This window comes from Chiroxiphia lanceolata, chromosome 7 (genome assembly GCF_009829145.1).
Source record: "Chiroxiphia lanceolata isolate bChiLan1 chromosome 7, bChiLan1.pri, whole genome shotgun sequence".
Taxonomy (NCBI): Eukaryota; Metazoa; Chordata; class Aves; order Passeriformes; family Pipridae; genus Chiroxiphia; species Chiroxiphia lanceolata.
Window position 1 is genome coordinate 18711704 of NC_045643.1, and position 27513 is coordinate 18739216.

At 40.1% G+C, this 27513-nt stretch overlaps 1 protein-coding gene across 3 annotated transcripts in view; it reads right to left on the minus strand.

Moving 5' to 3' along the window:
* Window positions 1-27513, minus strand: part of ITGA6 (integrin subunit alpha 6) — a 135884-nt gene that overhangs the window by 73780 nt on the left and 34591 nt on the right. The gene's annotated exons all lie outside the window — the stretch shown is intronic.

Below are 27513 nucleotides of genomic sequence, written 5' to 3' on the forward strand. Positions count from 1 at the left end.
AAGCATGCCTAGCAGCTGATATAGCTAATGCTAAACACCTATCCTCCCGTGGGGGGATAGCAGGGTTCCTGAAAAGTTGGATAGACAGCTCATGCCAACCCATCCATACCTGTTTCTCACCCTTGTGGTGTGAGCATGAAACCACTCTTCTAACAGAAAAAACCCATGATATTTCTTTTGCTAAAGTGTGATGTAAAAGATGGAAAATAATCTAGACAAGCCATTAATTTTAAATTAGAAAATATTTAAATTAGAAAAGCATAACCTTTTTGAGATGGAGGAAAAACAACAAGTGGCCATTTTATCATGAGCATGATCCCAACCTACCAATCCCATTTTTTTACTGTACCTCCAGAAAACCTTAACCCTGATGGCATAAGTATCCTGGAGACCCACACTCTACAGTACACAGTGACCCAACCAGAGATACTTATGCTTTCAAGGCTATGTCTGTCTGCCAAAGCTAAGACAATATCATGACCAATAATTTAATTACACAAAGACCAGGAAATTCAGAGTGACAGTTCCCATTCTCACACATAGTGCTTACCTCAGGCACAAAGTCAGCATCAAGGACTCTGTGTGCACAAGGAGATTTGTTGCTGCAAACCTGTGTATTTAAATGTAGTGCTAACACAGCAGCACTCTGTGCAGAACTCACAAACTGTCAGGTATGTAAAACAATAGAAGTATCTCAATTTCTTAACACAAATGAAAAAGCAGAGAACAGCATTTCAGCTGCTGGAAGTTGCCTTCAGAAGCAGCAGGCCAGCTGGAACACCATCCATGCGTCCCTCGGGTTTGCCACACCATGAGACTCCCTCCTGCTCCTCCTCAGGTCAGCTGGACCGTCTGACTCCTCCATGCACTCAAGTGAACTCAGTGCAGCCTGGTGAGCAAGCTGTGCAGAATTTTTAAGTTACAAAACCCATGTTCAAGTTTGCCAAAACCAGTGACCTACATCTAAGAGTAATTAAAATATCTCAAACAAAAAAAAAGGGAGGAAGGGGGCAAGAGGTTGATTCTTTCAGGTGTTTTGCTTTATGTTCTAGTGAAACAGCACCTCATCAAGCAGCTACTCCCCAAAATCATCTTAGCTGAAACATTGCTGCCTCAACTACTTAGTGAAATACTGATCTCCTCCCTCCTCCCAGTCCCACAATCCTTTCTCAGCTCAGGAGGGCTCTATTTGCAATGCTACACAGAAGGATTAGTTGTTTCAACTTCTCTGTTTTCCTACTTCCAAACAGCTTCAACCATGTCTCTTTTGACTGACCTCAATAACATTTTACTCATGACTCTACCCTTTTCCTTCCCCCCCCCAAAAGGTAACCAAACAATTTGTCTTGATATCAGTACAAAATCAAATCAGAATGTGAAAATACACATTAATTTTAAATAATGCTTCTGTAGTCCTGCATCTCTGAACTGAACAAGCATTTTCTGCACTTTAACCTCTAGACAAAGCAACACCAGAAAACACGCATTGTGAGCTATGAAACAACAGGCTTTAACACCATTATTCTTCTCCTAGATTTACCACTGCTATATTCTGTGACCTCAGACAAACCATTCAGCTTGCACTTCAGCCTTCTTAACTGTAAAACAGGTATAATGCATGCTAAAGCATCTCAGAATGCTTTAGAAGTTTTTAAATTGAAAGAGACTTTGAAAAGATGGCTCTAAGTACCAACTATTATTTTCATAGAATACAGACTGCACTAATAAGGGAAAAAATATCCCGACTCCATAATCACGTTTAGAACACTAGCTTGTGCATATATGCTAGAGGAATTTCAAAGGAAGTGTCATATTTTTAAACTATGTGTACCACTACCATATTTAATAGAAATCATCACAAGTCTTTTTGTGCCATCAGTCTTTGTAATAAAAGCATTTGGTTTTGTGCTAGGCTATAATGGCTCTGCAAGAGCTGTCAAGATGTATCATATCAAAAATCCATGCCCAAAAAAAAAGGAGTGGTTACCCAAAGAGGGTTTGGTACTTCAGAGGCATTAGAATCTATTTCGTTAATAACACATATTTGTGCACTTGTGGTTTGTGGCTCGGCTTGATCATATTGCAGTATCACCCATTCTCTCCAAGAGGCTTTTGTTGTGGCACTCCAAGGGCAGATCCTCAAACAACCACAGTAAGTGTTCAGTAGCACCCAGACAAGAGAGGCTCAGGTGCCAGGAGCCCTGACAAACCCCAAAGCCGCTGTGACATCAGCACTATGAGGATTTACTCCCAGCGCATCAATGTCTAGTTGAATATTTTGTGTACAACCTGATTCAGTAGCCAGTTGAGAGCATGAAATCATGCAGTGTTCCAGGCTCGGAAGAACTGTTAACTGACAACAGGGTTTTCCACTGTGAGGTTGTCAAAGACACCAGCAAAAGACATCTGAGAAGTGTTCGCTGACTCATGCAGTTCCCAGGGACGAGGCCACATGCAAAGGTGTTTGCATCGAAGGAACCAGTATAGCTTAGTAACTCCTCTTTGTGAACATTTATCAGGGCAAGACCTTTCTCCATGACTTTCCAGTATCTGGTTTTAAATCTGCATAGCCCTAGTTGAGAAAAGAATAAAGATATATCATTTAATGGGCTTTATATGATTTCTCTTAAATGCCAAGAAATATAGGATCTTGAGTGATAAACAACTTTCTTGAGAAATAATTAACCATTCTTTACTGAAAAAACTGTGTGACCGTTTCTTTAAAATACGAAGTCAGCTTCTGTTTTACAAAAGGCTTTAGGCCAAACAGTCTTTCAGTAGGAATTTATACTGCAAAAAGAAGAAAAACGCAATACAAAAGAACCACACAATAATTATAGAGAAGGGCAAGATTTCTGCCCTCTGAAATTATACAAGAATTACTAGATTCAACATCATATGAGTTGTAGGTAGAACTATGATCCTACTAATTGCATCAAAAGTAAAGACTGTCAGCACTGTTTCAAAATATTTCAAAGCAAGTTAAGGTATCATACTCAACTTGCCATTGTCACATATACATCTGCCTTCAAGTTAGAGATCAAGAAACAAGGAGCTTTAAAAGAGAAGTTATTCAACCAAGAAGGCTAAATGAAGAACTCATAAGCAAAGGGCATGTCCTGAAATAGCTGAAGCATAAAAAGCAAAAGTAGAGTTTAAATACAATTCAAAACTGATGAAATCTGTCTAAAGCAGCAAAAGATGGATGGATTTCTGGGGGAGCAGAGGAACAGAAATCACACATTTCTATTGGAAGTGTTTCAAACTAAGAGGACTGTACATTTTTCTAAGCTGTCTTAATCTACAGGACTCTGTGGTATTGAACCCACAGAAAATTCATCCTGTCATGTTACAATATTGGGGTTTATCCTGGTTTGTATGTTGGCAAAGAAGAGGCATTGCTGTGAGAAACAAAAGATGTTCAGTAGCATGCAGATCTTCCATAACATGCATGCCAGATTATACTATCAGAAGAGAGAAAGAGATAGTCAAGCACTGGTGTTTCCTTGGGGATATTCTCAAACAAGAAGTAAGATTTTTACCACTGATTTCAAGGAAACGGGACCTTGGTTTCTTAGAACTAATAGTATCTTCTGTGTCCAGTAAAACATTATATATATATATATATATATATATATATATATATAAATAAAATCCTTATTACATAAAAAGCTGGTTTATACTGCTCTAGCAGTGTACACTTCATGCTCATTTACACTGTCACAATCCTGAAACAGTGCCAAGCCAGAAAAGCCAGACGAAAGAGAATGTATTTCTCCCAGAGGTATGCATTTTGATGAAAATAATATCTTCTACTCTCCTACATTAGAAGATTTCAGCTATGCAGCTTTCAGAGTCAACTTTCATTTCTTTGTATGTTAACAGGCTTCTCCTTTTTAGCTAGCTATATGATTTCCTTTCTCACAGTTATCATGGGTTGTGCCAAGGTTAACTGCCAGCCTTGGACCATCAGCAGTCTATTGATATGAAGGAGCTTCTTGCAGAATACAAATGAAATCCATAGCTGGTAAATATACACTGATCAGATGAAGCCAAATCTGGACATACTACATACATCAACACTGCAGCAGTGCTGCTGCCATCTATTCATGAGTTTTTAACCACAACATTTTTGTCAGATTTATTTTAAAGCTAACACCTTTTTTGGTACAACACCTACTTCTCTAAAGTACTGAGGTCAGTGAAAGAGACATCATGCAAGGTGGCTTGAAGAAGCGTGAAGTAAGTAAGAAGGGCACCACAGACAGTCTACTATCTATCTTACTAGTCTGAAACTATGGGAGGGTTTGTATCCACATCTGAGCTTTGTGACAGTTCACAGTTTTCTGAGTCCTCATGTAACAATGGCAACAACAGCAAAAACAGTCCTGCAAAGTTTTAGCTGAGTTAAGAAAACTTTTTTCAAGGTTGTACTGCTTTCTCCCTGCCCCTGCCAGTCCTTGGAGGACAAGAAAATAAGAAAGGGAGGTGGGGGTGTGTGTGAGAAAGTTTCAAAAGAACTTCAGTTCAAAGGTTTGGGTCACTGCTTATCACTCGCTCAACTGTTCTTTGATTTTAAATACTTAATATTTTAAAATAAGGCCACTTAGCCACTTGTCTTTACTGAAAACATAAGTAACTTCTTCCACAGTTTGTGAAACAGACTGTGCTGTAAGCAAAGTGCTGCACATCCTGCTGTTTATCTCAAGGTTATGCTGAGCGTCAAACAAGTTATTTGGCCCACGTTTAGTTCAATATTATTTCCCAGTGTGGTACTGAAAGTTTACCAGCAGAGTTAGTGGAGCAAAGCAAAGAAGGCTTATAGAAGCACTGTATAGTTCCAGTCCACCAGTTGATGAAATCTGACTTTTCCCCTACAATATCAATTAATTACACTTTTCAATAAAATTGACATAACAGCTGCACTCCCCTAGAGGACCAGGATGTTCATTTCTGGGTTTTGTTTGCCTCTGCCCACCCATGCCTTTATTCCTGCAACTGGAGGGAAGAGTAGATGGGAATAGTGAGAAAATATGTTGCTGTCTTCACACTTGGTTTGGTTTCCAGCTTCAGTGATGAAAAACTGCCAGCTTTCTGATGTTCATGTAAACATTAAAACAGACCTCTAACTCTAAATGAGATTTCAAGAGACAAAACACATGCAAAATGCAACTTCAGAGAAAGATATTGAAAATTTGTACCCAAAGCGAGTCCTGGCTCTGCTAAATCAACAAGCAGCTGTGAAGAGATTTAGGGGTAAGTGCGTGTTCAAGCTTGATAATGAGCCGTGATGGAAGATGACTCAGCTGAGCAGTGAGTCATCTGAGCTAGAAAAGAGAAAGCTGAAGTATAGATAAAGTTCTTTATCAGAAAAGGCTGGCTGGTGGGTGGTTTTGTCCTTGATTGAAACCCCTGGCAATCTACTGATAATGAGTTTGTAAACACTCTCAGGATAAAATACTTCAGCAAACAATAATAGATTTTGAAGGCAGTTTTCACCTATTAAAGAAAAAAACAAACAAAACCAAACAAACAAACCAAAACAAAACCCCCAAGAATAAAACCAAGGACTTCAACAAATTCCAAGAAAGAAAGGTTAACTACCTAGAAGAAAGCAAAGCCTTTAGGAAGGTCATTAAAATTGTTCTTAATACCTTTTATTTTCTATGGGTTTCTTTTTAACCTCATTTTTAAAGTGTGCTTTTGAAGCCAATAACATATATTATCATCATCATGGCCAGGCTTCGAGAACGAAGATTTAGGAAGGCTCTATCCACGTTTGTTACAAGCGCGCTGGTGGCTTATGAGGCCAATACGAGATAGACATATCCGATTGCAAAAGGCACAGCAGAAAGACTCCTTAGGTGGTATATTCAGCAAGACACGATTCTTTCTGCGTTGACTTTGACCATAGATCCCTGGGTTTAGCTGGCAGCCCATCATCTTCCCAAACTACTTTCTCCACTGTCACTGTACCAAGCAAATGCTTCTGTGCACTTCCAGTGGGAAGTCAGAAAAGTGAAGTAGAATACAATACCTTTAGCAGCTGTTTAAATTCACTTATTACCTTACCTGCATAGCAAACTTACAGTATGCAGGAGTAGTGATGTGCATAGAGGTATGGTACATGATACAGGCATGATATAGGCTTGAGCCTAAATGGAGCTGTTTATATGACAATATTCCAAGACTTGCCAGTCAGTTGAAATAGATCATCTGTTAGTTAGTAAATCCACTGACATCCAGGGCCAGTCAAGTTTTCTGGTATGAATTTCAGGTAAGTGACAGTCAAACAGACAGTCTCCTGATTAAGTATCTCAGCTATTCAATAAGCATGCTGGGCACATGCTATCACATGAAGTTTGGTCTATTAGTCTCACAGGCTAATTTAAAGGAAGTTCAAATAAGAAAGTAGGTAAGATCCACAGGCTTGCTTCATGACTCAGATTGCAACTACAGAAAAAAAAAAAACAGGAAGCCAAGTCATAGGAGCAGACTGACCTTAGCCCTGAGAAAGTTCAGGAGTGCTGAGGATACTGAAACAGAGCATTGCATGAGAGTACTCCTACCTATCGTGGCTTCTTGTAATAACTGGAGACAAAAGACTTTGCAAATGTTTCAAGCTCTGTGCTATGTGTCCCCAGAGGGCTGCGTAGTAAGGCACAACTTCTGAGAGATGAAGGGCACAAGGAGACATAGAGCCTAGGGGGAAGGTGTTAGGCAATCTAGTAATATGTAGCCAGAACATGAAGATCCACTCCCTTAAGCAGTGATGAAGTGGAGCAGGATTCTGAAAGCTCCTTTAAAAAGCCACTCCTCAAACACAGGAAAACAAGCAAGAGCAGTCTTGGGAAGTCTAGGAGTGTAGAACAGACCCAGCAATGCACTGGTCTGGCTTACATCTCTCAAGAGGTGCTTTATGAGGGCTGTGACCAAAAAAAATTACTTTCAAAATGTACATGTTTTTTATGCTAACCTTGTTTTCTGAAATCCTGAGTTAGACACTCCAACTGCCAAGAATTCACAGTGTTTCATGTACAGGCAACTACACAGCCACAAGCACATAAGTCTTGTAGGACTTCTACACTTTCTAGATATGAATGGTATAAACAACCAAAACAATTATAAAGGACCTGAGCTACAGTGTAATCTTCATAATCTTCATAAGAAAAAAAAAGAAAACCAACTAAATATAATTTGCTTAATGTTACTTACCACCATATAATTTCATTAATGCAACACTGATTCATCACTGGGTTCTTAATTTTTTATGAAGATCAAAGAAAGAAAAAGAGACTCCAGTCTTATTGCCAAGAGAAATATGCTTCTCTCTGAAAAGATCTCTCATTAAGCACCATCCTACAGAATAAGTGATTTTAATCTTTTTGTTTTCATTGCTACTTGCACACACAAGGAGCAGAATTTAAGAGATTACTCCTTGTTTACAATGAGCTAAGCATACAACACATTTAAAAACTGAAGTGTGTCCTTTCCTTCTTTGGACATACATATACAAAACTCTCAGAAGGAGAAACATGTACCCTATTGTTACCTACAGAAAGAACTGTGAAAAAGGATTAATTGTTAACAAGGATAAAATTGAAAAGGCAGCACCTGCTCAAAAAGAGTCTCTTCAGGAAACTTACTGCTTCAGAAATATATGATGGGAATAAGTTAAGACAGATAATGGCTAGTCATGGGATGTATGAGACACTGCCTGATTATACATTGCTCCAAACTACTGGTTTTCATTACTGACATAAATCAAGGCTGGGCAGCAACTTAGCAAGTCTTGAAAGACAATAAAAACACCACTAAAAGAAACTGGTAGTTAGAGTTAGCAGAGAACTTTGTGCCCAGAAATACCAGATGCCTTTATAAAAATAAAGTATGTTTTGCTAAGCAATGTCTAAAAAGTTTTTACAGCGAAATGGAGCTTGATCTTTATTTAACAGCTGAGCAACAGAGGTCCTTATTATTTAATTAAATGCTCATTTTAGCCAACATTTATTTAAAAACCTAAAATGAAGTGATTTTGCTGCAAGGCAAGTAGGTGAAATGGAAAGAGTCTATTCATATAAGTCTAGGAGTCATGAGTGAATCAATGATTTTAGCATAAAAAGAATGTGCTTCTAGACAAGGAGTTACTGTGAAACACTAAGTCTAGACAAGATGGTTTAACAAAATGGCCCTTTGATTTGAAAATCATTTCTGCCCCACACTTATGGAAGGACATTTTGCTCTTGTTTTGATTTATGGTCACTAGTCCTCATGTCCACAAGCACCACGTCCCTCCATCAGACATAGCACATCTACGAAAAAATTCTTAGACAATGGCTGAAAAAAAAATCTGATTTAATTTGGCAGGGAAGCCATGAACTTTTCAATTACTCCTTTTATTTAAACACTATCCCTCTCTCTATTACAAATACTGCAACTTCCCACTTTCCAAGCAGTCACGTGTTCTTCATACAAACGCAGAAAACATTTTGCAGATAATGTAAGTAGATGCCTTTGAAGCCAACAAGCCTATTTACTCAAGCACAAACACCATTACATTTAATGTCCAAGCAAAGCCTCAAACTAAGTGCCTGATTTTCTTGAAATCCCTCATGGTGCAGCTGAACCCATCACCTTTACCTCTGAGCGCCAGCCATCTGAGTGGTGCACAAGGAGGAAACAACCAAGCTAAGCTTGTGGGGGGCGGGTGGGTGCCTATAGTAGGTGCCTGCAAATCAGCACTGGACCCCTGACTGGGGAAAAGGTGTCTCTCAGTGAAAGACCATGTGCCTGCAAGGGCACATGCCAGTAGCCATGCACAACCCCTTCAGCTCATAGCCATATCTCCTCTTCAGGAAGTGCTCCTTCAACATCCCACCACATGAACAATGAAGAAAGACCCTCGGGTATTTGCCAGTATCGTGGGTTGAGGTGGCTGGGTTTTTGGTAGCGGGGAGACTACATAGGGTGGCTTGGGTTAGAAGCTGCTAGAAGTTTCCCCCCCAGTGAAGCCAATGACAGCTGGCTACAGGAAGGACTTTCTGCTCCTGGCCAAGGGAGAGCAAATAATCGTGTCTCTGCGATAATATATTTAAGAACAAGCTGTTACACAGAAGAATTTTTTCGAGCCAGGGGAGAGCTGACCGAAGCTCCCAGGCAGCCCTGCTGCCTCCCCTGCTGCAGGGGGCAGGGGGTGGTCGCCAGTTGACGGCAGCCCAGCCCAGGCCTCTCGGCACCTAGCATGGAGCAGGCACCGGTGGCCCCTGCGAAGGGGCAGCAGTGCCTGGGGTGTACGGCCCCGCAAGCAGCCTGTGCTGGAGCCCGTCCTGCCCGAGGAGCTGAACAGCACTGACAGTGCCAAAGTCTCCAAGGTGAACTGCGAGGGGTGGGAGGGAGCGCCCCATGGGCTAGGCCAGGGCAGCAGAGTGGCCCCTCCCAGCGGGCACTGCCCTCCCTTCCCCCCCAGCCGATTCAAGCCGGGCCAAGGTGGCCTGCCGCGGTGCAGCTGAGCCCATGCTGGAGCAGATGGATGTATGGAAGAAGGCCGTTACTCCCCATGGAAGGCCCAGGACAGAGTGGAGTCCTTCAAGAGACTTGTGTCCTGTGGAGAGGAAAATCCACACCAGAGCAGGTTATTCCTGTGTAGGACTCATGGCCCTGTGGGGGATCCACAACAGTACCGCTCACCCTATGAAGGACTGCATCCTATGAAGGATGGAGAAGTGACCCTCGGGACAGTAGATATGGAAGAACTACTGCCTGAGGGATGGCCCCACATTGCAGAGGTCCGTCAAGGACTCTTACTCGTGGGAGGGATCCCATGGAGCAGCGGAAGGACTCAGAGTTATGGCCCTCCCACTAACCTGTGGTGAGGACCATGGTGAAGCATGGTGAAGACCTGTTGCCCAAGGGGGTGGACTTGTCTCCCTGCCCTGCTCTGGGGGGGAGGAGGGAGAACATGGAAGGAAGGAGGGGTAGGTGGAAAGTGTGTTTAAGACTGTTTTATTTCTCGCTCTTTAGATATTATCCTGTTAATAATAAATTTTAGTATTAACCCCACGTTGAGTTTTTGGTTTGCTTGTGTGACCTCTCCCAGCTCAGAGCGACTTTAGCGGGTGCCTAGAATCTGGCCAAGGTCAACCCACGACAGCCAGGCAGGAAAGTCCCCTCATCCATCAGATCACCTAACCTCCAATTTCCCCACAGAGCCCATGCCACAGAGGGGAGACACACCAGTCTTTTGGGTGTTCTCGCCCCATGGGGCAGTGGGCTCTGCACAGCTGCAGACATGCAAAATTGGTACAATTTCATCTGGATACAAACCAGAGAGAAACTCCACAGATCATCCAAAACAATACCAGATAGAGACTGGCCTGCATTTTGGAGCCTCTAAAGAGCATAATTTCATTAAGCATGCAAGATCTAATAAGCACAAAAAGGAAATAACCAGACACTGCCATAACAGGAAACACACCGAAGTCCTGCCTATATTGGAGCTGTCTGGGAAGTGAGCTATTGTAAGGAACCCAACATTCAGACAACACTGATATTGCTGACTACCTTGAGCAAGCATGGCATATTGGCCAAAAAAACCCAACCAATAAACCAAGGATACTGGTACTGGACTTGAGTTGGTCCTATCTACAGTCAAATTAAACAGATTTGTTCTTCATCATTTTCCAAGTAGCACCGGCATTCTTCATGAGCACTGAATATGCTCTGTTCCAGAAAAGCACTTTCCAAAATATTTCAATTCCTGTTAATGTAGCTTTGGTTCCCTGATCCCAGCCATCCTGTAAATTCATGTGTGTCACAGCACTTTAACTTGTAATACCCTGTTTCATGGCCCTTTTTTCATATTGTGACTATATGTCTTCATGCTAGAGAAATAGATTGTACACAAAATATAAATGTAAGTAAAAAAATACATTTTGTGTACAATCTAAGTAAAAAATTTAAACACTAATGAAAAAACACATCTGAGCAAATAAAGTCATGAAACCATGAAAAAAATATTTCCCAGTATTAGCCTGTGTGGATGTGGGAATTTCTAATTAGAAACAAAGCAGCAAAAATGAAAATGTGCTGCCTGAGAGCTGGCGTAGCTCACTGGTAGTCAGCAGAAAGGACATCTTTTACCATTTAGAGATCATGCCGGTTCCATTATTTGTATCTGAAAACTTACTGTGCAGACTATTGGGCATGCAGGGAAATCCAGAGGTAGATACTTATTTCCTTCATGTTCCCTGTGTGAAATAGCAAGGCTCCGTGTATCAAAGCTGCATACAGAAGGCTCATTATGTAAGTGACAACTATAATATTAAACTGAATAGAATGATAATATAATTCAAGAAATCTAATTGCTACTATGCAGGAAATTCATTTTCTAACAATATACAGCAAAAGCTGTCTCAATCACTAAAAAAATCCACCCCTTATAATTTTCTTTCATTTTCAATTTTATAAAAATGGCCTTAACTCCTTTTGTAGACATCAGCACTTAACTAATCAATCAATCACCAGAATCAATCACCACACCTGCTGTCTCCATTGTTATTCTTCAAAGAAATGCATAAGTATAGGAAAACATGTACTGACTGGGATCCACCAGAGGTAAATTAAAAAAAGAAAACAAAACTAAAAATGTATTCTAATTATTAAAATGAAATACCTTTTGAAAACTGTAAATGAAAATTATTCCATCAGAGGAGAAAGAAAAACTGCAAAATTTACAAATATAATATGTTAATTCAGTGACAAATAAAAACAATTTGAATGTAATATTTATCTGAAAATAAAAACCCAGCTCTTAATAACACTTTACGTTGATTATCATCAAAATACCTTGCCAACAAAATCAGTATCATTATTCTTATTTACAGATGGCAAAACTGCAAAGACCTCAGCAACATCAGTGCACAGCTTTGATTTTAGACCTGAGCATTGGAACAATAAAGAACAGATCAAAGACCAATTTCTAAATATTCTATAATAACATCAAACATTGAATGTAGACCTGTATTCCCAAGTTTAATATTTTACTAGTCTCACCTCTTAAGAAAGAAAAATCATCTAAGATAAGAAAGGGAAATATAGGAATATTAAATAAATCTTCTACCAGTGTGCAAGTTAGTGCCCTTTCCAGATTCCAGTCACAAATGAGAAGAATCATGACAATCATTAAGGAACTGCGCTCCTCTCTTCATCTGTAGATTTAACACTTCCTTGTAGATATGTCACCATGGACCAGATTCAACTGAGAAATTTAATAATTAACACACAAATCCCTGGAAATGCATGGTGGGTTTCTATTTATTTATGCTAATAAGGCAGAAATTTTCTATGCAAGTGCACCAGCAATTCTCACAGTGCCTCTGACAGGAGTCAGGAGCCAGTATCCCATAGCAGCATATCTCCAAATTATTTAAACAGAACTTGAAATGCAAGTGGAGATGACCTCCTATAGAGGTGGAATGAAAGCTGGCACAGGAGAAAAGGCTGCCCCTCATTTTGGCTTTGCAGGTTATGCTTCAGATAATAACCAACAATCCTTGTTTTAGAGCTCACTGTGTGACACAACTGCACAATCAGTGTTTCACTCTGCAATCTTTTACTAGAAGGATCTATCCAGCTCTGTGAGGCAGAGCATGCAAGGGCCTGGGGCTCGGTGTGCCCACAGCAGCATCCAGGGAGGGAGTGCCCCACACCGCGACGAGGTGGCCATTGCAGGCTCCCACAGGGACTGCCGTGCAGGTCCCCACGACCTCCCAGGGCAGGAATTGATGCAGCCATTATCCAATATCATGTGCAACTGAGAACAACATTTAGCATTTCAACCTCAGTGGGCTGCACAGCACCCGATCTTTATTTCATGGTCACAGCACCAGACTGTGTAGAGAAACAGCACACACAGCACTTTTAAAGTCAATGGCACCTTAGTTTATGAGTCAACACAGATATAAACCAGATTCTTTTACAAAAACCTCCTTAACCTGCTTTTTCTTGAAGGAAATCTTGTTTGTATAACCACATACAAAATAATCTTTTCAAAGTGTATCATGCTTTTTTTCCCCACATCCTCACAATGAAAAGGAGATTTCCCATTAAAAATCCTAAATTCTGTATGGCAATATCATGAATGCTTTACTGCAAGGTATAGTCAGTGGCATGGCACAAGGAATGAACATTTCTGTCATATGTAAAAAGCAGTATCTAAATACCCCCGAAAACATTTCTTCCATCAGCATCAGTTTTCTAAGAGCAGTACATATTGCAAATGGGTTCATTTTAGCGTTTTCATGCAATGCAGTAACTTGAGATAAATTTAACACTTCAGAATATCTAAATTGTAATTGCATTTGCCTCTTTGGGATTTACAATAGGCAAAAACATTACACTGGTCTGGTGACATGATATGTTATGTGGCAAATCTTTTTTATCCAGTCTTAGTAACTTTACTGAACTACTTTATATTTGCCATAAACATCACAGCAACAGCACTCCAGGTGCTATCTGCAAATGGGTAATGTGAGGGTGTTTAACATGATTCTTTAGAAATAGCACACTAGGTAGGTGGATCCAACACCAGGCTCCATTTCCCCACAATTCTTCCATCTCTAGTGTGTTGGACCAAAGGGCTGCACATACCATTAAGAAAAAAGGAACAGGTTATGGGAATGTGTCAGTTCCGCTGGAGGAGGCACAAAGGTAGTTGGATTTAGACGCATTTTCTTTTCATGTCAGCGAGGGTTCTTATTCAAAAAAACAAAACCATGTCTCACTTCCTGATCCTGCTGCTGGGCAGGGTATCCTGCTAAAGGGTGGGGTAGTAAATTGTTCAAGAAAAACTCTGGCTGGCAGCCAGTGGAAATTTCATGTGTTATGGATCACGCTTTATTCTACTGTGATTCATCAGCTTCAACAGCCACTGATGATGGGTGTATGTGGCATGTGCCACAGGATATATTTTCTACTACAGTAAGATTTGCCTCCAGAATATTTTGTTCTTTCTAATGTGTTTAGCCGAGGCTTATCTAGAGGCAATAGGAGGTTCTAACAGCAGCCTACAGCTATTTCAAGGGCAGTTGTGAAGATGGAGTTAACCTCTTCCTTCAGTAACAAAGACTGAAACACGGGAAAACAAACTGCAACTGGAAATTGAGGCCTGGGAGATCCAGGCTGGATTTTTGGGGGAAAATAACTCCAGCAAGAGGTCACCCTGGAGAGGTTCTGATTAGTCTGAGTCTCCAACCTGAGAGACTGTTGTGAACTGTGTCAAAAATCCAGACATATTTAAACACCTGCAATTGCTACAAGCCACTAAACTGTGCATCACAATACACTAAAAATATAAAATAAAATAAATACATTTTAATAGATTTATAAATATATTTATATAAATATGTAAAATCAATAAATATAAAATCAGGGCCTCAGGTGGTAATTTGCAAAGTTTCCAAAACTTTGAACCAGATTAATCAAAATAAATGAGGTGCTGAAATAAAGATGGCAGGCAACACTTCGTTCACCTGAAATAATGGAAAAAGACACGAGTGTCTACAAGCATCAGCTTGAATCTGTGAAATTAATTTCCTTCAACCCACCTTGGAGTCAACCTTGTCACCTTTTACTCTAGATTAAAAGTTGGATTCTGTCTCAGCTTCCTTAGCACATACATGTATTTAAAGAGGAAAAAACACCCTCAGACTGAAGCCTTCTCTTACACATTTTTCACACTGATGAGAAAGCACAAGAACAGAAAGGAAGTGTGTTGCCAGTCCACAGAAGAAGGTACTGTGATATTATATTAATGAACACAATATTAGCATAAGTTTAGCATAAACACTGGTTCTTATTTTTCTTTTTTATTTAAAATCTAAGTTATCTCCTCTTTTATCATGCATTTTCTTATTTTCCAAAGCTGGATGAGGACATGGAGTAGGAACACCAAGTACATCTTGTTTTGTATTTATGTACATATGCAACTTCATATTCTTTTAAACCCAGTAATCTTATAATTATGTGCCATTGAATGTGTTTTCTACTGCTGAATGGACTTTCTTCAAACGCATGAAGACAGGCGCTGTACTGTTCTGAAGTCAACAGGAGTTGCCAATGGATTTAATTTGAAGTCGGATTAGGACTTGTGAAAAGCTTCCATATAGAGAACCATGTACTGTAAAAATGTAATCCTTTAGGGGAAAAAAGTAATTTATAAAACCCTTCCTGTGAAGAAAAAAAATGCACACTATAGACTTAGGTAATCATTTAACAAGCTCGACAGCTGAAAGTAAATAATTCTTGGGCAAAGTTTCTAGGATGAAAGGTTTGACCTGCGCTTGAATCTAAAAGCAGCAAGCTGATTGACCTTATGATACCGTGGGTTTATTTCAGGAGCTGCCTTCCCTCACCCCTCTCAAGCTTTCTTCTGAATTGCATGAATATTTCATGACTAACTGTGCATACTATGGCAGACAAAGAGCTAATAGATTAGTAATTTGACCTGCTATTTATTTGAGGTGCCCCAAACATGTAAGGAGAGAGACTGATTTTTCTTTAGAACAATCATGAAACGGAATATGGTTGATTCTAGAAACTTTACTTTAGCTGAGGTAATTGCAGTGGGTGGAAGAAGCAAACAGTATGATAAGAATTCACATCTGGGAATTAAAGGAAATCAGTGAGCAATACAGTCAGACATGATAGAACACTGTATCTTAACCACTGCAGTAAAACACTGAACTTCACTGCATTACCTAGAAATTTTGTTTCTTCTGCTTCTGCTAAATTTTAGCAAAGGATTAAAAAAACCCAAAACAAACAAAAAACCCACTCTGCAAACACTGAAAGAATGAGTGATGTCACATTTATACCATAGAAGTGTAGGAGAGCTCTTCAGTTGCCAATTTTCTTTTCCAGATTAAGAATGCCAGTAAAGATTGATGGGGAAATCTCTTAAATTACATTAAAAAGTTGCCTATAAAGCAATTCTTGGAAATCATGTCTACAGACCAAATTATGACTGAGGGGTCTTGCTAGTGGAAAGTATGACACTTTTAGACAAAGCAAAGTGTTTTGGATAACTAACTGAGCATAAAATGGAAACTTCATTCATCCCTTTTCCTGCCCTCAGAACAAGAACTACTAAAGGAGACAAGTAAAGTAGCAGACTGGCATGGAAGGAAAACATTTGACTGCAAAGCCATTTTTATGCATTAAAAAATACACAAATACATACAAGTACTCTGAAGCAGAAGAGAGCATTTAAATGAACCAAAAATTATATTAAAAAAAAAACTACCCAGCCAAAACTAAACAGTGTATAACCCCGTTGTGTAGCCAACACCCAAGTAGAAAAATTCCTTCACAAGTTCAGATGACTAAAAATTGCCAAAGAGAGTGGCTAGAAAATGCTGCACTGCAACATTTAGAGACACACATGCATCAGCACAGATGCAGGGTTGATCAGGCAATCTCTAGCTTTAGGTGCATATTTTCTGCTCAAAGTGACAGGCTCTGACGTTATGATAACTGCACTTCAGCCTGTTAGTCTTCTTGACTGCTGCAGGCTCTGATTGTTATGTTGTAGCATTTCATTTGAGATAGGGATGTCAGGCACCCACATCCAAAATGTATGCAATTGTGGAACAAGCAAGCATAAAGACTGAAGTTCTGAATTTGGTGAACCGAGTCCACACCTACTTTCATGAAATTTATACAGTTTATTTTCTGGACGTTATTGAGGGAAAAAAAATTAGTAATGTTTGCCACCTTCAAATAATCCTTCCACAAGTCCCTGACTGATCACTGAGACTCCTTCTCCTCCATCTCTCTGTCATTACTGTGTCTCTTTTGCAAAGCAATATTTGCATGTTTGTTAAATGAACTTTTGGTAACCTATGCAATAAAAGCTTTTTTGTTATCATCCAGAACTATGGAAGTAATCTCTGAAGTGTCTTTAATCTTAAAGTGGAAGCGTAGCTTCCCAGATACAGCTGTTGAGGAAGTGAACAGGTTAAGGGCGGGAATGAAACATACTGACTGCATTACTAGACTTTGGTCTCAAGCACCTCTGTTAGTCTATGCAAGAAAGTAGCTGAGGGTAGTCGGAAGTAGTAAGTAACAAATCTGACATAGTTTGGCTGGTATTTAAAATGTAGCTAAACAAAGAAAAAAAAGGCAGCTATAGCTCAAATCTCAAACCACTTTGGTCACTGCTGAGGTCAAAGCAGTGCAGAAGGAAGCATGCAGTCCTGAAACTTTCTTCAAATGTGTATGGGGAAGAAATTATAAAAGTCAGAGAGAGCAGGTGCCTGAGTGGGGATTGTTCTGACTCTACCTGGGAATCAAAAAATTTATTTTCTGTCTCTTGCCCTACTTATTTCCTGAACTCGGTCAAGTCATTTCACTTCTCCTTCTCTTCTCCTTTTGTTATGTAAAACTGGTATTGTACCATCTCTAGTGCATTTTAAAGGCATAGCAGAGTGAAAGCTGGAAGGAAGGAAGGAAGCCAAAGAAAGAAAGAAGTCAGACTGACCCACTCAGCAGATTTGTCAGATGGGGGAAGGTAAAGCTATTTATTCCTATGCAAGACTGGTGTGATCCTGTGGCTGGCTGGAGCACAAGCAGTCAGCTCACAGGCACTAACATGCTGGATGCCTCACCAAACCCATCTGAAATGACAATGCTGCTGTGATTCATTAACATCTCCAAACACAATAAAATAGCCAAGGAGAGTAATAATAAAAAACAAGACTAAGGAAAACCCTCATTCTCAAACTGTCACAAAACCAAACTTGTATGTCTTGGATGAGAAGAGGGGTGATTTTTCTCTCTTTGGACATTAGAGTCTTTAATCAAAACAATACAAGATTTCTGCTGGAGCAAACTACCTCCCTGGACAGAGCAAAATGTCAATATTTTGGGTCATATTTAGAAAACCTAGATGTCTGCCTCAGAACCAGACTATTCACCCTTTTCCATGGCTAATGCCAGCAGCATGATACCTCAGCAGCCCTTGGTGTTCAGTGTGCTGTGGGGGATTGCCATAAATCAAGCAGTAGTTCAGCTTTCCCCAGTGCCATTTCACCTTTGACCATCTTTCCTTCTTGCAAAAACTACTGACTTCCACAGTTTCTGTAAGAAAAAGTCTGAGTAAACAGCAAGTTCCTTCTTAGTCCCAAGGTTTTTCTTTAGCCTCTCTCTTGAATTGTAACATTGGCATTTCGTCTCTCAAATGTTTTTACCAATGTCTCTTCTACACCTGCTGAATGGTCTGTGGTCTTGACTACAGGAACACATCATTAAGCCAGATTCATTTTAGTTGTTTAAAAATATCAAAGCCTTGGTACATCCAAACTTCCAGTGCTTCTCAAAAAAACCCCAAACGGATCAGCTATTCAAATTTAGACTGCATTGCTTCACTAAGCAGTTCTCACTGAAATCCAGGACAGCAATGGGTTTGTGCTACAGCAAGTCACAAGAAGGTTTCTACATTTTCTCAACACAGGAACAGATTTGAACTGCAACTCAAATCTCTACTGACAAGATAATCGTTTCATTATATAAATGTACCTACATCAGATTATAGCAGCAGTAGCCACAATAATAACATCACGATAAATAATAATTAATCAAACACTTCCACAGTCTCCTTCAGCTGTCAGCCTCAAAGCAGTTTACAGGAGGAAAATGGAGGTGCTGCAGTGAACACCACTTGTTCAACACAGAGCAGTTGGAGGTCTCAGACATTTCACAGCTACTCCCTAACTTTCTCATTTTCTCTAATGGGTCATTATACACCCTACAAACAATTTGGAACTTTGATAGTGCTTTTGGCTTTAGTAACTTCAAAGGTTTCAAAAGATCTGTCACGTACCAAAGAGGTATTCAATATCTCAGACCTCAGGACCAGCTGATGTGTAAGTCCTGCTGATGAGAGGAATTTATAGAGCTATGTAATAAGTCAGCCGTGTATTAAAGAACAAGGTCTACTCTTTGGTTCTCAGCTATTGAGCACTAAATAAAAACTAACGCATAACGGCAAAACACCTATCTTGGCCAGGCTTCCAATTCCTGCTCCAAAGAGCCTGGAAAACTGCTAAGAGCAACTCAAGTGAAGAGAGTGAGAGGAGTACTCCAGCAAAGTGACCCAGACATTTTCTTGCCTTTGATCACTCTCACTTCCATTGTTCTGCAAATATGATTGCATCAACTTGCCTTTTATCTTCTTCTATTTAATCTGCACTAATGTGCCTGCAACATAGCTGAAGCAAAGTCACAGTCTACACATGGATTCTAGATCACCTTGAAATACTGCACTAGCATTGATTTCCAAAAGCAGATCTTAATAAGGGCAGGTAGCAACAAACAGACAGGGGAGACATTTCCCCAGCAACTAACAAATTTTGCAGCTCAGTTTCAGTGCAGAGATCTACCAGAAGGATAAAGGCCCTCTAGTCTACATCCTTTATCCTACTCACTTCCAAGCACTGGTATTACTCATGTTATTAACACTGTATTTAATTTACTTTCTGGTAAGAGAGAGCAGTCTAAGGCAGCACGACAGAGGAACAGAAGGAGATGAACAGTGCAGGGGGTAAGAAGAAACACTGAAATATTTCCTGTGGTTGCAACACACAACCAGCAACTCTTCTTTCAAGAGCACCTGTAGTTCAGGAAGCACCCTTCATTTCCACCATGTGACACACAAGAGGGGATGGGGTCATGAGGACATACACCAGTGCAAAGAAATAAGTCTATGAAATTTGTATCAACCCGGAGGGAAGCAGAGCTGCAGTTTTACTCAGACATGCAAAGAAAATTTTACATTGTTGAGATTTTTCTTCGGGGTTGTGGAGCATTGCCAAAATAACTTCAGACTGGGCCACTACCTACCCAGCATTGCTCCAGAGCTCAAGAACTCTGCAGACAGTTTTTGTACTCTCGCAAAGGCAACATGATGCAATAGGCTGAGCTGGGCAGAAGACAAAGGTACCTTGAGAATCAGCTGAATTGTGAAATGTCACGAACCCCACTGTTTCTTAAATTTTGACCTCTCAGTATATGTGCATAACAAAATGTGCAAGTCTGTATTTACACACAGCTACAAAAAATCTCATATAAAATATTTCACTATACATACTTCTTTCCCTGCAAGAGAACAGTGACAAAGCATGTGGCAGACATGAACAGTACCTCTTCATTCACTACTGCAGGATGATTAAACACAGCAGTGACGAACACACAATAAGAGCCTATACAATAGAAAAGACAACTTCAGCAAGTTGGCATATTTTATAGTACTCAGAACAGCAATCTTTCACACAAATAGCAATGCTCAAGGTTTCCACTTTCCATGTCCCCAACAGAGATGTTAAACCCCAGTTGTCTCAGTACCAATCCCTAAGGAACACTACTCATCACTGACTCCACTTGACATCAAGCCATTGACCACAATTCTTTGAGTGCAATCACCCAGCCAATTTCTTATCCACCAAGTGGGCCATCAATAAAATCCAGGCCTCTGCAGTTTAGAGACAAGGATGTCATTCTGGACAGTATCAAATGCTTTAAACAAGTTCAGATAGACGACATCAGTCCCTCCTCTCTTACCCAACAATGCTGTCACTCCACCACAGAAGGTCACCAAATTTGCCAGGCATGATTTGCCCTTAGTGAAGCCACGTTGTCTGTTACCAATCACCTCCTTATTTTCCATGTGCCTTAGCACAGTTTCCATGAGAATCTGCTCCATGTATTCACAGGGCACTGAGGAGAGACTGTCCATCCCGTAGTCCCTGAGGTCTTCCTTTTTCTCCCTTTTTAAAATAGAGGTTATGTGTCCCTATTTCCATGACATTTTTTCAAATATGTAGAAAAGGCAAAAAAGGACAAAACTCAAATGTTATTTCCTGTACGTTTACTGTATTGTTACATTCATGATGTAGAAGTGCAGCCTTAGCATTCAGTAGAGGTGCTTAGTGTCAGTAGAAGTTAAAACTCCTCTTCTGTATATGAAAGGTGTAGATGAAATACGTACTGATGCTCAAGAACAAAGCACCTCATTAGCTCTCCGAGCACAGTGCACTGCAGTTTGTCATTATCCAATGCGTTCCTCGCAAACCACTGGGAAGGGGATATGACAGTCCCTGAGGCTGCATTGCAGAGAAATATTATCGACATCCAAACAATACCAGAAACAGGGTATTGCCCAAAACTATTTGTCACTGGCATCTCCTTTAGTGTGAGAAACGGAGGGTAAATGGAACAAACAAACAAAAAAAACCCACTGGTGAAGCATCGGAGTATTACCTTTGAGGTAATTTATTGATAAAAGCCACTTACAAGACACATCTCCACCTCATCTAGGGCCACAATCCAACAGATAGGATATCTTAGGAGGAGTCATGCACCAACATATTATAATGTGAATTTCTTGGCATTAACAGGGAGTTCAACAAAACAGTAACAGCAAGAGAAAAAATAAGTTATTAATGTAGTTCATGAACATTTTATTATTACTTTTTCTAACTGTAACTGTTCTAAAAATGGAAAAAATTTACCTGCTGTACAAGAGGTGTTTCTGAAATGAGGCCCATGGACTCTTTGTATATACATGAAAAGTGATGACGATAACCACAGCACTGACCAGGACTCCTTGACGCTGCAGTGGCAACAAGATTTCTTGCAGATGAGCCCAGAATAGATTCAGAAAATAGACATTCAGGGACTGAAGCTATTAACTTGACTCCAGAGAGCTCTGTGGCTGTGTGCTGCAGAATAATTCCTCCTCTAGCCCTACCTCTACTGTGAACTGGACAAAAACCCTCGGCAGGACTCATTCTAAATGTGCCATTTCACTGTCCAAAAATCTGGAAACCTGCAGAGCTTTTTGCTATATATCAACTGCCTAGGAGTTGGCGTATAGAGGAGTCCACCAGCACTGCAACAGGACATTAATTCCAGTGCTTTTGTCACAGGAATGACAAACAGCTGGACTTCCTGAGTAACCTTGAATAAACTACATTCTCCCACCCCTCAGCTGTCATGCAGGATAGCATATCCTCCACGTGTAAGGGTGCTCCAAATACTAAGATACTGACAGGCCTCACATGGCCAAGCATAAATGTCGTGGTAGCATCACAGAATATCCTATCGCTATGTGCACAACACAGTACTTAATTGTAAACTGCCCTTCTTTCTACCTTTCTTTCAATCTACCCTTGATAGATACCCTACTGCTATTTATCAATCCAGTCTCAGTTTTGTCTATTTATTCTGCCACTTTCTGCTGTGTTTCTGTATATAATCAAGCTATAAACATGTTTTATTTTGTTTTAAATTTTGTTTAATAATTGTTTCCTGAGTAGCTTTAAACAAAACAAATCACACACAGAGAGACACATATACAAAAATAAACCACTGCTAACTCTAATTATTTTTTAAAGGACTGTTCAGTTACTAAATGTAAGTAAAATTGCAGAAGAAACCCAAACATCACAAGGCACAGAAACTGTGCCTCTCTGGCACAGGGGACACCCACCTTTGACCTAAATTTCCTACCAACAGGAGAGTATTCTTCCCTCATGCAATGTATTTATGAAATCCTCAGGCATCCTTAAGTGCTGAAGGTTGAGGGAGAAGGACAAGCTAGAGTGAAAGAAGTGACCCTCAAATCCGTAACATGTTACACGGTAAGTCAAGCAGATACAAATAACAAGCACGTCCTGCTTCCTGAGAGCCTTGCCCACATATCGAGCCTCCAAGGAAGGCCTGCAGTGCAGCATGGCAAGTACAGGAGGCTGAGGATGAGCTGCCTCAGGGCTGGATGTTACCGGCATTATAGACTGACAGGCAAGCTTGTCAGGAGACAATTCATTCTCTTAAAGCTTTAACCATTCACAACACAAAAGAAAAAGGATGGTTTCAGGACAATTTTTTCAAATGGCCATAATAGTTCTTCCCTCTCAGTGTTTTTTTGGACTAACAGGTCAGTCTCTCTCTTGAGCATTGTAAATCACTTGCTCATTGCTGGTAGAAGTTAATACCATTTCCATAGACATCTGTGACCCCAAGATTTCTCCCCTTGCTCTTTCGTGACACTAGGGGCACAGGAAGAGGATTTCCTAACATTGAGCCAGAAAAATAGAAACTGAAGCCAAACAGAAAATCAAACTCTGATCTCCCTTCCCTTGCCCATCTTTTGCCTTTTCATTCTTTAATTAGTAAGGACAGCCAAAATAGACCTTTTCCTTGTTTTAATTTGCTTATTTATTTGCTTCTGACAGAAGAAATTTGTCCTTCCTGCAGGAGAAACAACTCCATTCTTCTATAAATAAAATCCACTTGTGTAGATGGAAGTTCTTTTGAGAAGTTTCCCAACGCAACTAATTTTAAAAATGGAAGACTAGAAGAGCCAGAAGCAAAACTTTTTTTGTCTCACAAAGGTATTGAGGAGCAAAGACATTTATTTGGATAAGTTTTCAAAGGAACATTTAGGGAATATGAAGCTACTACTTATTTTACATGAAGCACAGTAGTTGACAAGCAGAGGGTTAAAGCTATCAGTGATCTAGCAAAACAGAGTAAAGATAAATTTCCTGAAGTGCACAGTAAGGCATTGTTAACCAAACATTGTTCTTTCTTAAATAAATGCTCACATACAAAAATGTATCACCTATTCCTGTAAGCAGGTTTCAACACTGAACAGCCTGGTGATTTACAGATGCCTGGGTTAGAGAAGAGAAAGAGCACAGATGGCTCTTGTTAGCACTATAGAAGGGTTTGGCAGAAGACCTGAGAAGACAGGGAAGCTGCTAAGGATAAGCTGAATGTACTGGCAGCTCTTTCATACCAAATCTAAATAGAACGAATTCACAATTGTAGTTCTCAAGTCCGTACAAACTCTTGAATTTCACAGAAATGTTTAGTATCTTAGCATTTTAATTATATAGTCCTGATTAATTTCAAATAACAATTGTGCACAAAAAAAAATATATACGTCTCTGTCTCATGGCAATTGTCCATTACAGAAAGTAAATAAAAAACAGAAATCGGTGTCAGGCACACGAAATAGGTATTCACAGTGAAACAAAAAGAAAATTAATGTCTCTCAGTCTATGGACTGATTATAGGTTTGCCATGATTGTTTTTTCCCCCTGGGAGATTATGTCTCTCAGGAGGTGACATCCACTTAAGGGACAATGAACCACTATTTATATAAATGTCCATCAAGGAAGCTCTCTAAACAGTTGCAAATATTGACCTGCATGCAGCAGATTAGTTTGGCTTCACTGTCATCAGGACATAGTGTAGACAGCTATTGTGGAATGGCAGATCTTTTACGTTCATACTTGACACATCACAATTGAACATGGAATTTCCATCAACAACAAAAGAAGCATTTAATAGTAACTTTATTTCTCTAACAAAGATATATGCCTTCCTAAAAATGTAAAGACAAGCAAGACTTTTTCTAAAAAATACTAATATATTTTTGGCCATAATACTAGACATTACCCAGGTAAATAGAACCATCTCAGGCTAACAAAAGGTTCCTGCTTTCTCTCCACAAGGAGTATCTACAATAGATCCCGAAACACAGATCTTTGTTCTACTATAACCAGTTAAATGTGAGGTGACATCAAGGCCTATGATGCACAGAAGCATTTTCCTCAGTTGCAAGAGCTACTTCAGTGTGGGGTTTGTTCGTTTTTATTAATACAGGAAGTCCTTGAATTCAACTGCAAAGCAACGGCAGAAGTCTCAAATTTAACTTAAGAAAGTGTCTCATGTCAATCCTTGAAGCAGGGCAAGTTAGCACCGAGTTAGGAGCATTCTGCTGCTGCCTCTGAGGTAAAGATCACGAACTCTGCAATCTCCTCACCTTTGCAGCTTTCCTATTGAAGTTTCACAATCCTGGGACAAACAAACATTTGTCATTGTCATAAGATAGGCAGGACAGCAGTATTTGGAACAGAACTCAGCAGAATAACTAATACCTAATTTTCAGAAAAATCAAGTAGGTACTGTTTCTTTGATCTCTGTACAGTTTTGGATGCTCTACATCTGAAAACCAGACCATGAAAGGAACTCGGAAAGCAAAAGCAGATGATCATTGTCTTACTCCTGCTTAGCCACACCCTTTTTGGGTCTAGTAGTTCTAGCATTATACTCTTAATTGGCACCATATTCGCAGTCCCATCTGAGATTTAAAGGAAGAGAGAGAGAGCGTGCGTGTGTGTCTGTGTATACTAGTGTAAAACAGGAGGATGCAGCAGCAGGAAACTGATAACCAAAATTTTTTTCTTCTGTAATGCATTTTGTTACCTTATCAGGACTTGATTTTGAACAAGTTTCGGAGATGTAAATCCTTGCTTTATTCTATTTTGCTGCACCCTTTCAAGTGCTCCAGCAGGAGAGAAGGAAAGTTGTTGTGAAGCAGGATAATGAGGGACTTACACTGTAATTGTTAAGAGCAGTGAACACAAAGGCAATACTAAGACAAGCTGCCTGAAGCTTTTTTGGCCGTGGGAAGTGGCGTTACCAGGGTAATCACTTTCAAACTGTCCAGCAAGACTGCTGGGGAACTCTGTACTGAGAGGGATCTGTAAGCCAAAGCATACTTCCTGTAAAAAAGAACACAGGCATTCACTGATAATTTGTAGGACTTCCATGTTTTGTCTTATATATATATTTCTAGCTTGTTGAAAATTGGAAAGCTGAGCTCATTGTGAACATTTAAGATGTTTCCTATCACATCCTGAATCTTGCAGTTGATTTGAAAATCAGATGGTGTAAAGGAAAGTGACTTGTGAATCACTGAGATACGAACCAAAGTAGATACAGAGAGGTTGGGTATGGCCTATATATACATTCTCAGGGATTAAAATGCAAGGAACCACACTTTTCCCACATTGCAGACAAATAAATTTGTAGCACTTGTGCTTTCCTTCACTGGCCCCTTGTAGCAGCTCCTGAGTGCCAGTACTATTGTGTTTGCTGCAGGAATGCAGCCCATCACTCAGCTGTGCTGCCCCTCCATGTGACAAGAATTCAAGCCTGACAGCTACTGCACTTAACTTGAGATCCATACAAGGCTGCGCTTTTAATTCTGGAGATCGACAGAGAAGCGTCTGGTCTTCACCAAGATAGCAGCTGTTACACTAATCTGAGGCCTCACTGTGCTAATTGCTGCATGAACAAGTCACAGTAGAGCTAACTCCTGTCCCACACTACCTAGGTGTTAGATTATCCTGCTACAGAAAGTGGACAAAACCACACAGATGGAAGGAGGTGACACAAAAGGAAGGATGACAGCAACAACTCAAGGGCAGAGGTAGATTTCCTGATCAGTGGCAAACAAAGAGAGGCCCAGTGTTGCAGCAGTGGCCCTGTGCTTTTCACATGGTGTCATGGCACAACCCCTGCCTGCTGGAGGATAGGCATCTGAGTACTGCAAGGGACACCAGAGCCTAGAAATTACTCAGCTGCTCCAGCATCCTGACTGCACCTTCCCCAGAAGGAGCAGGAAGGGTTTTCTGCATATGGTGTTAATGTGCCTTCTCTTTGCTGTGTTTTCTACTTTCACATAACTATCACGCTCATCCCAAGGTATGAAAACAAACAAACAAAAAACCCAGAGGGAGAAGATGCAGTCTCATTTTAGACAATATTTAGATTAGTCCATTTTATGTGAATCAAGCCATGCCACAAAACTATCTCGGAGCCACTTAAAAGGTTTTCAGTTCATTAATGCAAGTTGTCAGACATCCCATTTGCACAAGGCCTATGGATACAGTTTTAAATAAAGGTGGAAAGCTCTCCAACATTTTTTCTCCTTAACGCCCTGTATTCAAAGCTAGAAGTAACTCTCTTTGTGTATACAATTTTATCTGTATTTCTATGCTCAGGCAGCACAAGACATTGGTCACAGTATGTATTTTCTCAAGCTTATGTATCCCAGCCTCAACAAGTTTATGTATCCCAACCCTTTACCTCAACACCAGAAAGTATCGAGTAAACAGCTTCTCAGAATTTTCTCATCATAACCAAATGTGAACCAACCATGAAAGCAGGGAAGCATATTTTACAGCTAAGAAGCCTTTGTTAAGGACATAAAAGTTGCTATAACCTCTCTCTTCCCAAATTTATACAGCTGTAAATTTAGCACCCCAAATAATCTCAGCTGCCTCTATATCAAGGGATACTTCTGTACTTCCAGCATTTTCCCCCATCAATTCTTTAGATGTTTACATTAAAAAAAAAAATTCACTAGAACGTGATGAAGCATTAACGGTATTTAAAAGCCACTTGAATGTCTTCTCTTCCCACCTTCAAAATTCTCTGTGGTTTTGGGAGGGTTGAGGGTAGTGGTGGTTTTCTTAGTAGGAATGAGTTGAATATAGTTCCTTTTCATACTTAAAGGGTCCAACTCTATCAGATTTCAAGCACAGCTGAGACAAGACAGCCTGTAAAATTGTAAGCAGTCTTCATTCCTTATTGACATCTTTC